Genomic DNA, 16,086 nt, shown 5'->3' on the forward strand with positions numbered 1-16,086 from the left:
GGGAGGCCTAAGCACCCCAAATAAAGTAGAGTTTTGAAAAGACTGCTACAGGTGGCATTCTGCCACAGGTGGTACCCAACATGGTTTAAGATAAAAACGGCTATCACATGAGACCCAGACATAGCTTAAGAATAATGGGGAACTTGGTTTTGGAGCTGTACACAGGAGATGGCAAGTTCTGAAAGAGTGAATGCAATATTTCACGATGTCTCTAAAAGGTTTATAGCAGCAGTGGCTGCCAGTTTCTCTCCTGAAATGCAGGCAGATAGAATTTTCTGTTGCTGCTTTATTTTCTTCCAGTGTTCTGTTTTTTAGAAGATTGAAAAAATGACGGATGAGATAGGAAGATCGGAAGTGTCACTCAGTTTTGTTGTTCTGGAAAGGATTATGGACCTTGTGGTTCAATAGGAAAGTTTATGGGTAGAGACTGAAACTCTTGGAAAGCAAAAAGCGCTACTGAGAAAGTGAAGTTTACCCTCTCTTGCTGCTGTGCCCTGCTCCATGAGCCAGGTGTTCAGAGTACTGCAAGGGGACAGGGAAGAACGGGAAGCCCAGCAGGCCAGAAAAGCTCTGGAGCCAAGGGCTCCACTACAGAAACTGACTGTGGCTACACAGGCAGCATCAGCTTTCCCAGGCTTTGTGCATCATATGCCTGCTAATGATGGTGGTGAGGCTGACAATGACATGACATGGATTCCAGTAGAATTGCTATATCTAAAGAAACTTAGAAGTCTATCATATGGTATGGAATGCATTCAAATTTGGTTAAACAAATGTTAAATAACTAGACTATTAAAAATAGACTTATTCTCCGATAGTGGAAAGGGTTGGTTTTAGCTCTGTTAAAAGCTGGTCAGTGGTTAAAATCGTAATTGTTGTGAAGGAATGAAGCTACAAAAATAGAACAAGAAAATACAACAAAGGGGAAAAATGTTGGTAAAGATCAACTGTTTGGTGAGTGTCATTATGCTGACTTATGAAAACAAATCCCATCAGAAGATGTAGTGATTGAAGAATGTCATTTTGTAGCATTAAGAGCATGGGATGTGGTTGAGGAGCCTGGTAAAGGAACCACTTCATTTACTAAGGTAATTCAAGGCCATGAAGAAGCCTTCACCAACTTCTTACGGAGAATGGGTTCAGCTCTAAATTGGGCCAAACCAGATCCTGAGAACAGACAGGCATTGACACAGATCATGGCTTATGAGAATGGAAATAATAAATGTAACAGAGAACTTAGACCATTAAAAGCATGAGGAGCCCAAAGAGACAACTGGATAATAGAGACCACTGGCATTGCCTCTCAGGACCATCCTGCCAGAATCATAAGACAAGCCATAGCTAAAAGTCTCAAAAATCAAAATGCCCGGTGCATTAATTGTGGTGAATTTGGTGAATTTCCAAAGAAATCATAAGGCTAGAAGCTTCAATCATAAGGCAAAGAAGCTGCTTATGGCTACAATGATCAATTGCTAGATTCGCTGGAATTTGTAGGTATTGTAAGAAGGGAAAGCATTGGAATAATGAGTTTATATTTAAATGGGTTTCAGAAGCTCACCTCTTGCCACCATTAAACAGGCAGAGGGGCCTGTCAGCTCAAGGCCCCACAGCAAAAAATAGGAGCTGTCCTGCTTTGGTCAGCCAGTTGATGCCAAGCAGGGGGAAGAGCAAAATGAAAAATTGCTGATCTCACCCATGCTGAATCCAGCAGGACTTTGGATCTGGCCACAAATACCCCTTCTTACCCTTTCAGCAAGATTTAGATGTTACAAAATAACCATTGGTGTTTATGGTCCTTTTCCTTCAGGGACAGAAGGGATGATCTTGGGAAGAAGTGAATTAAATTCTCAAGGATTTATTGTGCATCCAGGTATTGTAGATGGGGAGTGTAAGGAAGAATATACAATCATGACATATGTAACACATGAGATGCAAATTAATACAGGGGGTACAATTGCTCAGCTGTTAGTATATCTTCACGTCAAGGGCAAAGTCGATCCCATAGAAACAACAGGTGCCTTTGGGAATACTAAAAAACATGTGTTCTGGCAACAGTGGTTAATGGTACAAATGAATGATGTTGAAATGTAAGGTTTGATAGATACAAGAGCGGACATCAAAGGTATTGGAAACAAGAATGGCCACTTTAGAAGATTTTTACACCATTTATAGGAATTAGTAAATTGTCTTAAGTAAGACAAAGTGTTTTACAGTACTTAAAATGTGTGGGGCCAGAATGGCAACCAGAGAATTGAGAACTTATGTGGCTGACATATCCATACATTTGTGGGGAAGAGATCTTTTACAACAATGAGGTACGCAAACTAATATTCCTGCAATTCCAGAGACAGCCAATGATGATATTAGGGGTGAAATGGTAGAGGCTTCTGTGGAAGGTATTGATATGTGTAATCAAGAACAATCAAAAGCTGTGCCCACTGTCCAAGCACAGGACATCACAGGGATTGAGTTTCCAAATTTATAAGAGGGGCCACTGCTGAAATACCACAGCTTTGCATCCAAAGTGGTTTTCAAACAGACCAGTGTGGCAAGATTAGTGGCCCATAATGAAAGAAGAGTTACAGGTTTTGCCCCATTTTTGTTTAGGGCTACCAGCTATGTTTAGTTCCCTGATTAGTGCTACCTGCAACTTTTGTCCTTCAAGCTTTTTGACGTTCAGTTTTAATGCAGTATGGTAGGATCAACAAGATTTGATAGCCCTTTTATGAACTGTGTCTAATTTTGCTTTGATTTTAGTTCAGAAAAAGAGATTCAAAATTATGCTAAGAACTGCAGTTGTGTACAAGATTGAGCTTTACTATAAAGATTGCCTATGTATATCTACTTGAAATATAGTCCTAAAACATGCATGTAAGGAATATGCCAGAATTAGAGATTATATCATTCTGTTTTATAGGATGCAATTTAGAGCAGATGATAAAGATAGACACAGAGTAACTCAGATGTGCTGGCCCTCAAGCTTGTCAGAGATCTGATGAATATGACACTTTAATATGTGTAAGTTTATTGTGACAGAAGATCCCAATATCCAGGCAGAAGCTACCCCACGGTCTCTGAGAGGACTTGAGCATAATGACATAAGACTGCGACTCTGGATTCTGGTATGCTAACCCCTGGACAAGACTTCCCCAACCAGCCCACTGCTAGGGCCCAGCCTAAACTGTGGACAAAGCTGTGGACACCTGGAGATTCATTGTTTCACTTTGCTGAGGACGAGGTGAGGTCAATCTCTTACTCCACAGAAATAGTCTCTCATCCTCTGTCCCTGATGGCTGGACTGCCTCTGCTCATGGTGCCATGAGACCACAGGAGCCAGGGACACTGCCTAGGTGATGGACTATCTAGTCGTCTTTGTCATTTTGGTTGGTATATGGATTGGTACATTTATTTAGCTTATTTTTATCCTCCTCAAGTCTCTGATCACACTGACGTCTAAGCTAAGCTAATGGTAGCTTTGAAGCTAAAGAATACTTAGATCCACTGCTAGTTCATTGATCAGTTCATTAGCTAGTTAGAACTAGTAGGTACTACATCCTTTATTTAGAAAGGCAAACACATTTGCCTTGCTCACAGGCTTTATGTTATTTTTCTGTGTCTTATGGTGAATAGCTGGATAGAAAGATATGGAATTTATGTAGGGTCTGAACATACAGGAGTTTCAGTTGTGAGAATCTAGAGAGTGATGTCTGATGGCCTGGAAAAATGTTTCCAAGTTGGTAAATGCAAGAAAGATTGAAAGGCCTAGGTAGGTGTCTTAAGGTATGAGAATGTTAGTTATAAAGATATAGAAAAGTGATTTAAGGCATATTAAAAATGGGAGATATTTCAGATTTCTCCTTCCTCTCTGTTATTGCTGTGCTTGTGTTGCTGTAAAACTCCAGAAGTTCAGAGTTTTCACATTGATCAACAGAGTTCTGATAAGTTGTTGGAACTTATTATCCAGTCATAAGCTTGAGATTGTAATTTCTTTTGGTTGTCCTCTGAGATTGACTTAAAAGCGCATCTCATCATGCTAAAAACATCTGTTTAATGTGCATTTCTGACCCAAAAGCCATAGTGTTTACTATGGTATTTCTCATATTGGCCATTTCTGAGGTAGGCTTTGACATACTATTTAGGAATATCTTAAGCCCATTTTTCTAGTTGCTTTGTTAAGGACAGTCCAAGCGTCCAGGGTTTAGCACCAAAACCATTAATACATTTCTACCTAACTTTCCAGTGTAACATGGAGGTGGGGGATAAAGGTAGATGCTGAGTGTACAAAAAGTGGCTGAGCTCCATTGGTGGCTGATTACCAACATCTGTGCCCACAGAAAAAGTGTTAGTTTCAGACTGTGGACATGCTTTGTTTATAAAAGTTACAAAACAAATAGCTAAGAACTGATATTCATTCTGTTGGATGCAGTTTTACCTGTTACTCTCAGAATGTTGTTACATTAGATTTGCTGATACATTACTTTTCTGAGGTTTTTAAAAAATATATTTTTCTTTTGTAAACCAAAAATTGATATGACTTTCAGAAAATCAAAAAGTCATGAGACCTTGAAAGGTTCTAAAGCTTAGAGTTAATTCCTGCGACTGGGGTGAAATCACAGTCCTTTCAGAGCAGAGGTCCAGCCACAGCCCCCTGCCCAGATTAACATTAGAGTGTGACTAGGGTCAAGTAGGCCCTAGGAAAGCCCATGGAATGTATTAATTCCCCCTCCCCCTTGCTACAGCCTAACCTGCACATATGAGGGGGTGGTCAGGTGTCCCCCAGGTAGCCAGACCTAACTGTTTGCAGTTTTGGCGCCTAGAAGCAAACCAATCATTTTAAAGGTCAGCTCCCCTAGAGACTCTTTCACCCAATCCTGTAATCCCAAGACCTACACTTCCCTGCTTGCATTTTGATCCCTTAAAAACCCTGTTCCCCCAGAGTTGGGGGTCGCTTGCCCCTTTGTTCTTGTAAGGGCAGCCCCCCAGCTCGAGTTTGTAATAAAGGACCCTTGTGTGTTTTACATCGGATTCAAAGCCTGTTGGTCTTTTGGGGACTCGCGATCTGGATATTTCAACCTGGATCTGCCATATTTCAAATGGACCACAGATGAGTTTTCTCCCTGGACTTGGGATTCCTCCCTTTTACCATTTAATAGAAAAAAAAAATTAACTTGTGACTCTAATCTGAATTTATCCCAGCAGATGTTTACCTGATTGACTCTATTCCGGGATCAACTACTGACTACCAGCTGAAATATGAACTTGCTTGAAGCTGAAGTAAACCAGTCCAGCCGATGTGATGGCTCCATGTCTCTTCATATGGATCAACTAACCAGATGCTTCTGAGGGCTGCTCTACTGCCCAGCCTATGACTGGCATTTCAGCTGTCCTAGCCCCTGATGGCCAACCTATTGTTAGCACTGAAGCAACTTCAGAAGAGGAGTCTTCATTCCAAAATACCACCTAACAGGCTGAAATGCTAAGTCAAAAGGGGCTCCCTGACATTAGCTATTATCTTGGGAACATGCTTAGCTGGAGCAGAAACTAGTACTGCAGCATTTAGAGACACTAGAGAGAAAAAATTCCAGAGGATGGTTTATATCCTGGTATAATAGTTCTCCTTGGCTTCCTTCCTCTATATCCACCCTGAAGGGACCCCCTATTCATGTTGATTTTTATCTCTGGGCCTTGTATTTTAAATCACTTGAAGGCTTTAATAAAGTAATGTTTGGGAGCAATGCAGTAAGGTACTGAGATCCCACTGTGGATAGGTAAATCTGAAGGACTCCAGGGGTCATATCTGGAAGACCAAATATTGGGTCTTCAAATGATCATGGTAAGGGGGGAATGAGAGACAAAAGATTTAAGAATCAGTGGGTATTGTTTTAAAGTTAAAAGCTACAGCCACCTGGGTAAAACAAAAACAACTAGATTTAATGCATTTCCCCCCACCCACTAATACAGTTGCTAGGAAACCAGCCTATGAAACCAAGCCAGAACTGTTTGTGGTCTTGGAGCCTAAAGTGGAGCAATCATTTCAAAAGTCAATTTCCCTTACCAGTCATGTAATGCCAAAGCATGTAAGTCCCTGCTTGTAGTTTTGTCCTATAAAAATCTTGTTCTCCTAGATCATGGTGCCACATTTTTCACCTGTTTCCACAGGGGGTTTGTGTCCCCTGTTGGAACACATATACAATTAAAAATCCTCATGTATTTTCAGTGGAGTCTATTCCTGGTCTTTGTGTGTTTGTGACCTGGGCACAACATGCTTACCTCCTGGGATTTACCACCATCCAAACAACTGTGAGTTTTTGCTCCCAACCTCACACTGTGGCTGACAGGTAGGGCTCAGTGAAGGGTTGTCATCCAGTCATCCATAATGTCCTCCCCAGGCCAGAGCTCAGGCTGAGCCAGACTTGAAACCCCTGTGAAGCTCACAAACAGAACCTGAATTGGATCAACAGAGGCTGGGCTACAGCTGCTGCTTCTGCCCTGGCAGCTGTGGAAACAGAAGAAGAAGAGGAGGGGCCCTGCTGTCACCTTCAGGTTAGGCAATGTGAAGAGAACACACCAACCCTGCCTAGTGCACTCCCCATCCCTCACCCTAGTGCCAAGTACCAAAGACAATAGCCCAGAATGACTTCCCACTCATGACCCTCCTTGGCTAATGACAGGAGGGCTGGGTCCATACCCTACACACTAATGAGGTCTGAAGGGCTTTGGTGTGTCTGTAGGTGTCACAGTCTAACATCAAGGTGCTGTCAAGCACTTGCACTGGAGATGTGGTCAGTGAAAGGCTTCACCCTAGGGCAAGGATGTAGGTGAGGCTGTGCTCTGAATTTGAATCAATTATGTATGACTTGTTCATTCTCACCACGTCTCTATGAGGACAGAGAGCAGGATCTGTGAGGGTTACAGTCAAAAGAGATGTGACTGGCCCAATTTTCCATTGGAGATGGCCCACCTTGGAGGCCAATCCCCTGACTCAAATCTTTGGTGGCCCACTGTTGTGGCTGCAAACAGGTTTTTTATTTGATCCCAGGAGTGGGATATGGGACTGCTTCAGACTGTCCACAGCAGCAAAGTATTTGTCTGGTGCAGGCTGAGAGAGTTCTTTGCCAGGTGCAGACAGATAAATCTGAGGACTCTGGAGATGGAATAAATGCCAGGGCCCAGAGATTGAAGAGAGCTCAGAGAAAGAAGAAGGCTGCTAGTGCTCCCCTTGCTGCCCCTGGTTGCCATGGATGCAGTTGGATGAGATAAATTGAAGAAATCCTGAAACAAAGATTAGAATGCCCTAAGGAACCCAATGACCCTAACCAGCAGGAAATAGTTAAATAGAACTGCACCCCCTCTCCCCATTATTGTCCCTTCTCTTCTACCTGGTGTTGGGGTGTTGGAAGAGATTGGGGTGAAGGGTGGAAGAGGCATAAGAAACCAAAATAAAATAGTATAAAAAATTATGCTAACACCCTACCTCTTGGATGCAAGTGAGAATCACCTCAAAGCTTCTGAGCAGGTGCTGTCCAGTTTGGGCAGAAGCTGGGATCTGTTTGCTAGACCCAAACAGCAGTCACTATCTGGACAAGGAGGCCTGAGCTAACTCTGCTGTAGCTTGTGATCTGCTTCCTGTAGTCTTTGACTACTGTTCCACTTTAAAAACAAGTACATGTAGCTGTGCAAGGCCTTTAATCCCAGCACTAGGGACACAGGTAGATCTATGTGAGTTTGAGGCCAGCCTGATGTACAAAGAAAAGTCCAGAGCAGCCAGGCTATTATACTGAGAAACTGAATCTTGAAATAAAAAAAAAAAACAAACAGGAAAAAAGAAAGTAATGAACACCAAGTTCATGTGACCTTGAATAAAATACTCCCCAGAAGTGATGGAGCCTAAGATATAGGCTGAGCTATAAGCCAGTACCCTCCCAGAGCCTTGTCCCTAAGGGCTGCTCCAAATAGCAACTGTTGAAGAGAACATTTATTTGAGTCACTTTTTTTTATGTCAGGGGAGCCCAGAAACATCCAACCTGGAAGTCCACTCCTGTGCACTCCTGTGTAGCTATGATGTGTGTATTGTGTCTGGAAGGATCTCCCTCCTGCTTCTACCAACTCCAATATGCAAGGAATAGAGGCCTTTAGCATCCATTATGGATCCAAGGAGTCAACCCACAACCTAACTCAACCTAGCTAACCCATGTGTATTCTCCGCTTACACACACTCTCCACCCCCACCACCCCCAACAACCCCCAGCATTTGTTTCATCAGCCTGTTGACAACTGTCTTTTTGAGAGCTGGGATTTCATCTCTCTGCTGGACTAATTAGGGGGTGAAGAAGAAATGACAGCCCCTTGCCCTCAGGGAGCTCACATCTAGTTGGGGACTCAAGGTGCACATGAGTACACACAGCACATATACACACACATACAGAAGAGACAAGCACAGGACTAAACAGCACATAACAATCTAGGGAGCCACCTTGTGTTAACTTGAGTACTCTTACAAAGGAGCCTGGGCTGGGAGCCTAGCTCTGGTGAATAAGGGAGGGTTGAGGGTGGGGAAGAACATTTCAGAGCAGTACAGGGGAAGGCATGGTCCAGTTACAGCAGGGAAGATACAAGCTGGGCAATTAGCTGAGGACCATGGTAAGGGCTTCACTAAGTTAGCCAAGAAAGGAGGAACATATAAGTTCCTGGGGATGGGGAGTGCCTACCCTTTCTCAGATCTCTGAGTATTCGGTGATCCCAGAATAAGGGATAGGGGTTCAGTAAGAATCAATAACCCCAACTGCTTGGGGGATACAGACAGTAAGACCCCAGGTCAGGAATCCACAGGTTCCTACCAAGCCCTGGTGGGGAAGAGCACTCTCTTTCCCTAACCACTGTTTCACTCCAGGGAAGGAGGGAAACATTTCTGGGCTCCCAAATGACCTGATCACATGTGAAAATATGAGTCCTTGATCAGCAGTGGGCCAAGACCCACACTTGCTTCTTATACCCCTGCTCATTTAGGGACACACACAACTCCTCCACTGGCATCTCCCACTGCCTAGACCCACAGGCACCATGTGCTGGGCTCTGTTGCCTCTCTACCCTCACTGTCAAAGGTGACACCTGCCTGGAATTGATCACCTGGCCAGCATGTGGCTAATGGAAGCAGGATTCTTTCTCTCTGGGATAGACAGAGAAAATGATTTACCATCCATTCAGCAGTCCAACCTCCCCTTGAGACTCCACAATGAAGTAGAGCCATGACTAAGCTGAGGGCTCCTTTGTAAAATGTCACAGTTTGACAGACACAAAAAGGAGAAAAGAAACCAAGCTCAGGAGCCTTGGAAATGTCTGGGGCTGGAAGCCAGGTTCTACAAATCAGGTGTACCTTTAAGACTGCAAAGAAGGGATGGATGGACTAAAAGGGGCTCAGCCTTAGCATTCTTTTTCACAAACAAGAGGAGACCAGGAGGAGAGAAACACACTTGTATGGAGTAAGGACAGGATGGCACACAAAATCCCAGGGCTGACATCTTTAATCTGGAGTCCCGAGGCTCCTGAAACTGCCTGGCATTGTGAGAGTCACATGGGTATGTGAGTTCTCCTAGGAGAAGGTCCATAGCCTCCATCAGGTTGTAAAGGGACACTTGCCCCTCAAGTGTTAACCTTTCTAGTTCAGAAAGGGCACGGTGCCTTGGCTTCTGAGAAAAACCTAAACCAGGCTTAGGTTTTTCTCACCTGGGTAGACCTTGTCTCCAAAGAACCCATGGAACTAGCTAGCCAAGCAATGGTAAGACTTAGCCAAAGCCACAGAACTTAGTGGAACCTGGGTGCTGTCTGCCTCTGAATGCTGCCCTGCCAGGCTCAGGACTGGGAGGGGTAAGCCAGGTCTCCTCACTGAAAAGCCCTCCAGGTGCCCGTGTACTTGTGTGCTTTACTTCAGGTAATTCTTTTTATTCATTTGGTTTTATTTTCTCTGTCTGAGTGTTTTGCCTCCATGTGTTTTTTGCCCTTTGCACTATCCTGGGGCTTGCAGAAGCAGGAGAGGTTGCTGGATGCCCAGGAACTGGAGCTATGACAATTGTAAGGCTCTCTTAACTACTGAGCCAGCCTTCCAGTTACAAGTTCAGATGCCTTTTACAATGAAAGCCTAAACATTTGCTCAACCATGTTTGTAGCTGCTTTATTTGTAATAGCCAGGAGCTGCAAACAGCCCAGATGCCCCTCAGTGGAGGAATGGATGCACAAATTGTGGTATATCTACACAATGGAATATTACTCAGCAATAAAAACAAGGAAATCATGAAATTTGCAGGTAAAGGTGGATTCTGGAAAAGATCATCCTGAGTGAGCGATCCCAGAAGCAGAAAGATACACATGATATATACTCACTCATATAGACATATAATATAGGATAAACCTACTAAAATCTGTACACCTAAAGAAACTAATTAGGAGGAAGGCCTCTCACTAAAATCCTCAGTTCGTATCCAGAAAGGCAAAGAAGCTGGACATCAGAAGAAGTGGAAAAGAGGGAACAAGTCAGGAGCCTGACACAAGGAACCTCTGAAAAATCTCTGCCTTGCAGACTATCAATATAGATGCTGAGACTTATGGGCAACCTTTGGGCAGAGTGCAGGGAATCTTAGGAAAGAAGTGGGAAACAGTAAGATCTGGAGAGGACAGGAACTCCACAAGGAGAGTAACAGAACCAAAATATCTGAGCACAGGGGTCTTTCCTGAGACTGCTATTCCAACCAAGGACTATGCATGGAGATAACCTAAGACCCCTGCACAGGTGTTGCCCATGGCAGTTCAGTATGCAACTGGGTTCCATTGTAATAGGAACAGGGACTGTCTCTGATGTGAACTGATTGGCCTGCTCTTTAATTACCTCCCCTTGAGGGGGAAGCAGCATTACCAGGCCACAGAAGAAGACAATGCAGTCACTCCTGATGAGACCTAATTGACTAGGATCAGAAAGAAAGAAAAGAAGTTCTCCCCTATCAGTGGATTTGGGGAGGGGCTTGCATGCAGAGGGTGGAGGAAGGGAGGTATTGGGACAGGAGGAGGGAGGGAACCATAGGGGGGATACAAAGTGAATAAAGTGTAATTAATAAAGAAAAAAAAAACCCACAATGAAAGCCTAAGCAGAAAACTGGGGTATGAGTGACACCACTCTCTCACCGAGACTGCCTGCAGCTGAGTGTGGAGACCAGAGCAGTTCCTGTGCCCTAACACAATCAAGTAACAGTTTGCAGGGAAAGTCAGGCCTAATGTCCATAAATCTTCCATATTTCAACTTTAACATTTAAGATGATAGTGGCTATTATGTTGAGTGAAGTAGTGGCATTGAACCAAGAGAAGAAATCTCTCCTTTTAGATGCAAACCATGTTCTAGTCAATTATTTTTTTTAATTTATTTATATTTTTATAAATTACAGTTTATTCACTTTGCATCCCTGGTGGAGCCACCTCCCTCATCTCCTCCCATGCCCTTCCCCAATTCCACTGAAAGGGGAGGTCCTCCTTCCCTTCCTTATGAACCTAGCCTATCAAGTCTCATCAGGAAAGGCTGCACTGTCATCCTCTGTGGCCTGGTAAAGCTACTCCCACTTCAGGGGTAGGTGAGAAAAGAGTCAGCCACTGAGTTCATGTCAGAGACAGTTCCTATTCCCATTACTAGGGAACCCATTGGAGACTTAGCTGCCATCGGCTACATCTGTGCAGATGTTATCTCCATTCATGGTCCTTGGTTGGATTATCAGTCTCAGAAAAGACCCCTGTCCTACCTCAGAGCTGAGATAACTTCCCAGGCCTCTGAGTTGTGAGTGTCCTGGACACCCCTCCATCTGAGTACTGACCAGGCAGGCCACCACTACCACCACCACCACAACTTTTCCCTCTAATACGCAGGGTCATGACATGCCAGGTGAAGAATAGCTAAAAACTCACAGCCTAACTCAAGTTGAGATTAATGGTGCACACAAATGAGGTAAGAAACAAGATATGGTTAATGCTGGAATCAGATACTAGGAGGAGATGATGGCATCCTGCAGGCTAAGGAACAGCATTAAACCACAATGGCAACAGAGAATCTGAGATGGTGAGGCAGAGTGTGAGGTTCAGACATTTGAGCTGAGGAAGAAGCATGTCCACCCTATTCCTCTTCTCAAGGATGAATGTACCTAGGGGAAAATGGGGGTGGGGTGGGGCTGACAGGAGATACATGAATCCACGGAGGTGTCTCTGAGAAAACTTCTAGCTACTGTTTCTCATGATGCTCATAACAGGCTGATAGACACCAAGCCTGGACAAAGCTGGGAGATAGCAGAGGCCTGAATGCCCTGTGTGATTCAGGAATGAAGTGAGTTAAGGTCTCTGTGACCTCACAGGGAACATCCCTGTCACAGGAACAGTTGTGGTCTTAGCCTGAGGACAACTCAGAGTCCAGCAAGGAGGGCTGAGATTCACAGCAAGCCCCTGTGTCTGCATAGCTGTGGGCTTTTTCCTAGGATGGACACCACCTGAAATTCATCACGTGAGTTATTCTCTTAGTGTGAGCCACATCTTTACTGGGGTCTTTGTGAGGTGGGGAGACTAAACATGGTGAGGGACATTTATAAATAGGGACACGATTGTGAGGGAACTGAATCGTGAGGGATGATTCTCACCATAGGAAGAGCAGGAAACAGCAGGGATCAGAAGTTCCATAGCAGTGGGACTGGCCTCTAAAGACCACAGGGAGAGGAATCACTTTACTTCCTCTCTGAGGAAGAGAGGCCTCAGAATGATGCCACACAGGTGTATGTAGAATGGGACTCTAATCTCTAGCCTAGGTGAGGAAGGATAATATACTGAGGTTGTCATGTCCACATCTGTCCAGCACACATTGCTTGCCCAGGGAAAGTAAAGAAAGTACCTCTAGCATTGAACTCTGATACTTCAGTCCTGGCCAGTAGCAAAGTTTTCATTTCTATTCAGATACCTGTTACATATGGAAATAAACATCACTGTCCGTAATACAGGAAATACCATGGCAATCCTCTCCCCTCTCATTCTGTACTTATAGACATATTTTCACATTCTACGTGTGCTCATAGCTGCAGGTCCATATCCATATATGTTAAATTATATCGATGTCACATAGCTTCCTCTACAAATATTCACATGGTTACATGAGAGAGTAATCTATGTTCAGGCTGTGTTAATAAGGTGAGGACCTCACCACAGGTACAGCCTCCCACTTTGCTGTGTGCTCAGCACAGTGTGGGAGAGCATGGTCGTTCCTCACACTATACTCAGGCACATAGAGAGAGGCAGGAGAGAGGTGTGGCCTCTGTTGCCTCAACCAGAGCTCATTGCCAAGGTAAAGGCTGTGGTGTTGGTGTGAGGGAACTCTGTCTACAATGTGGGCTGAAATTCAGAAGGAATTGCAGGTGTACAAGAAAGTTTGGGGTGTATGATAGGACAAATACATCCAGATTTCTGAGATGAAGTCCTGATTTAACCTTAGTGTTCTATGGTGGGGAGTGGAGGGTGATAGTATATGAGGCCCAATGTCCCAAAGTGACAGTTAACTGCACCTGTGCTATAGCTGTAGACATGTTCAGTAAGTGTCAGTGAGTGTGCCAAGGAACTTGCCAAATTAGGACTTGGACATGACACAACTCAGCAGAGAATGAGCCAAGCAATGACCACACCCAGGTGACCACAGACAGGTAGAGGATGATGCTCTGCTGTTGTGCCCCAAGACAGGGGCAACTGTCAGCCCTGGCAGCCATAGTGTGCAGGGCAGGTGGGAGATGCTCCACAGAGTCCTCCTGTCTGGGGTTCTGAGGGGAGTTAGCTTCTTCCCAGCAGGACTCTTGTATTTCCACCCTGAGTTGTCCCCAGTATGACTGAAGGTAGGCACTCTATAGGACTCTGCACTCTAGCACTCTACCTAACTTTGTACATTGTATACATTTCATTTCTTACTTGTTTTCCAAGATATGGTTTCTGTGTGTAGCCATGGCTGCCCTGGAACTCTCTTTATGCCCTAGATTGTGCTTATACTCAGAGATCAACCTGCTACTGCCTCTCAAGTGCTGGAATTGAAGGTGTGTACAATCACTGACTACCAACACTCTGCCTAACCCTGTACACTATGAGCAGTCAACCTAAGCCAGCACACTCTACACATTTCCATTTAAGTTGTACATTACTTACTGTGCATATATCTAGGTGCAATTGTGTATGTGTGTGTGCATGTGTGTGCCTTCAAGTACCCAGGTATGCTAGGAATAGTAGAAGCAAAGACCAAAATGGCTGTGACTCAGGCTGAAGGAAGTTGTTGAGATGTTCCTTATGTAACACAACAGGAGACCTGGTAAGCAGCTGAAACCTCAGTGGGCACAAGCAAGTCTGCAGAGTGCCATGCATATACTGTCTCGGGGAGAGGCCACCATACACAAGCCATCAAGAGAGGCCTCTGGAGGAAACTGTCAAGTGAGTACCTGGTCTAAGACTCAAGGCTGGAACCCACAGAAGGTTAAGACCAACTGCTTCCACCACCCACCCTCAGCCAACACCTGCAGCTCAAGGTGGGAGGGAAGTACTTCCCTGGGACCTTCTGCCAGGCTGCACTACACATGAACTTTCCTGGATACAGCCTCTTGACATTCAGCTCACAGGCCCTTCCCTGCTCAGCCACACACACTGATTTCCCTCTCCATCTAACTTCATATTTATAACTTCATTTGGAAACAAGCATTAATATATTTGTGGATGAATGTGTGTGCCCATGTGTGGGCGAGAGATTGTGTCAGGTGTGCTTTTCTCCTAGTTTCCTCCTGTATTTGTGAGAATAGGTGACAGCAGCTGAGGCAAAGCCAGCACCTATCACAGGACTCCATTTCCCAAAGTGGGAAAGGATGAAGCTCTCTGTCATCCTGTTCTCCAGGGAATGACATCCTCAGAAGTCACAGACTACCTCTGTAGTGTCAGGGAGGGAAACTTCATGACATCCTGCTCTCTGGGCAAGCCTACTTCAACCCTGTGTTTAATGGTGGTGAATGGAGGGTGTGGAGGCCAAATATTCAATCATCTCGGTACCCAGAATGCTGCAGATGGTACACTTCATGTCTCATGACAAGAGAAAGTTGTTGATAAACTGAAGAGCAGAAATGATTGATCAAGCCTTAAGTGTTGCTCACTAGAGTGAGGGTGACCCATCCCTCTGACCTTGCTTCACCCAAAAGTAAAGTTCTTATGAGGAATAGGAGGACTGGGTGTGAGTCTGTTAATAGGAAATGATCATAAGAGAAACCTTCAGCTATTGCCCCCAAATACCAGTCCAAAAGACACTGTGTGCCTGCACAGCCTTTCAGCTTTCCCAAACAAGGAGAGCCTTGGCCTCTGTGACCTTACCTGAAAGTCATTGTCACGATTGTGGGTGTGTCCCAGGTCTGTAAGCATCAGAGCCTACTAGAGTGTGCTAGGGCTAGGGTTTGAAACGAGGACAAGGTTAGCAGAGATGCCCTTTCAGGTAAGTCAGTCCAGAAAATTCTTTGGTGAAGATGTGTATGAACTTGTTAGGCAGCTTTAAAGAAGGGGGAGAACAGCATAATTCAAGGTCTGAGGGTTTCTGATATACAGGACAGATGTGAACCTGAGAAGAGGGTCAGTAGCAAGGGCCACAGGGACACCCTCCCAGAGCATGGCCACGCGTAACTGCAGAGATTGAATAGCATCCCCACACAGCAAAAAGGGGTCATGTTCTGAAGATGGACACAGCCTCCAGGTCCTTGGCAAGGCATCCTCTAGACATTGGAGGACTAAACTCTATTATTTCTCTAAATAGCTGTGATATTCCATCATGGGATCTCACCACAGAAGGAAGGAAATGCCTCTTGGTGCTGCCTTGTGGAGACTCTCTCATGGTTTGCACAACTTAGAATCATTAGTCTTTATACATGTGCTCACGGGCCCAACCATCCCATGTACAGTCACATGAGGAATGAGAGGATCTTTCCCAACATTCTCTCCCCTAAGTATTGGATGTATGACTTGTTTCATCTGGACTCTCAGTAGTAAGTGTCTGTGATGCTCTGAGAACAT

This window comes from Meriones unguiculatus, chromosome 3 (genome assembly GCF_030254825.1).
Source record: "Meriones unguiculatus strain TT.TT164.6M chromosome 3, Bangor_MerUng_6.1, whole genome shotgun sequence".
NCBI lineage: Eukaryota > Metazoa > Chordata > Mammalia > Rodentia > Muridae > Meriones > Meriones unguiculatus.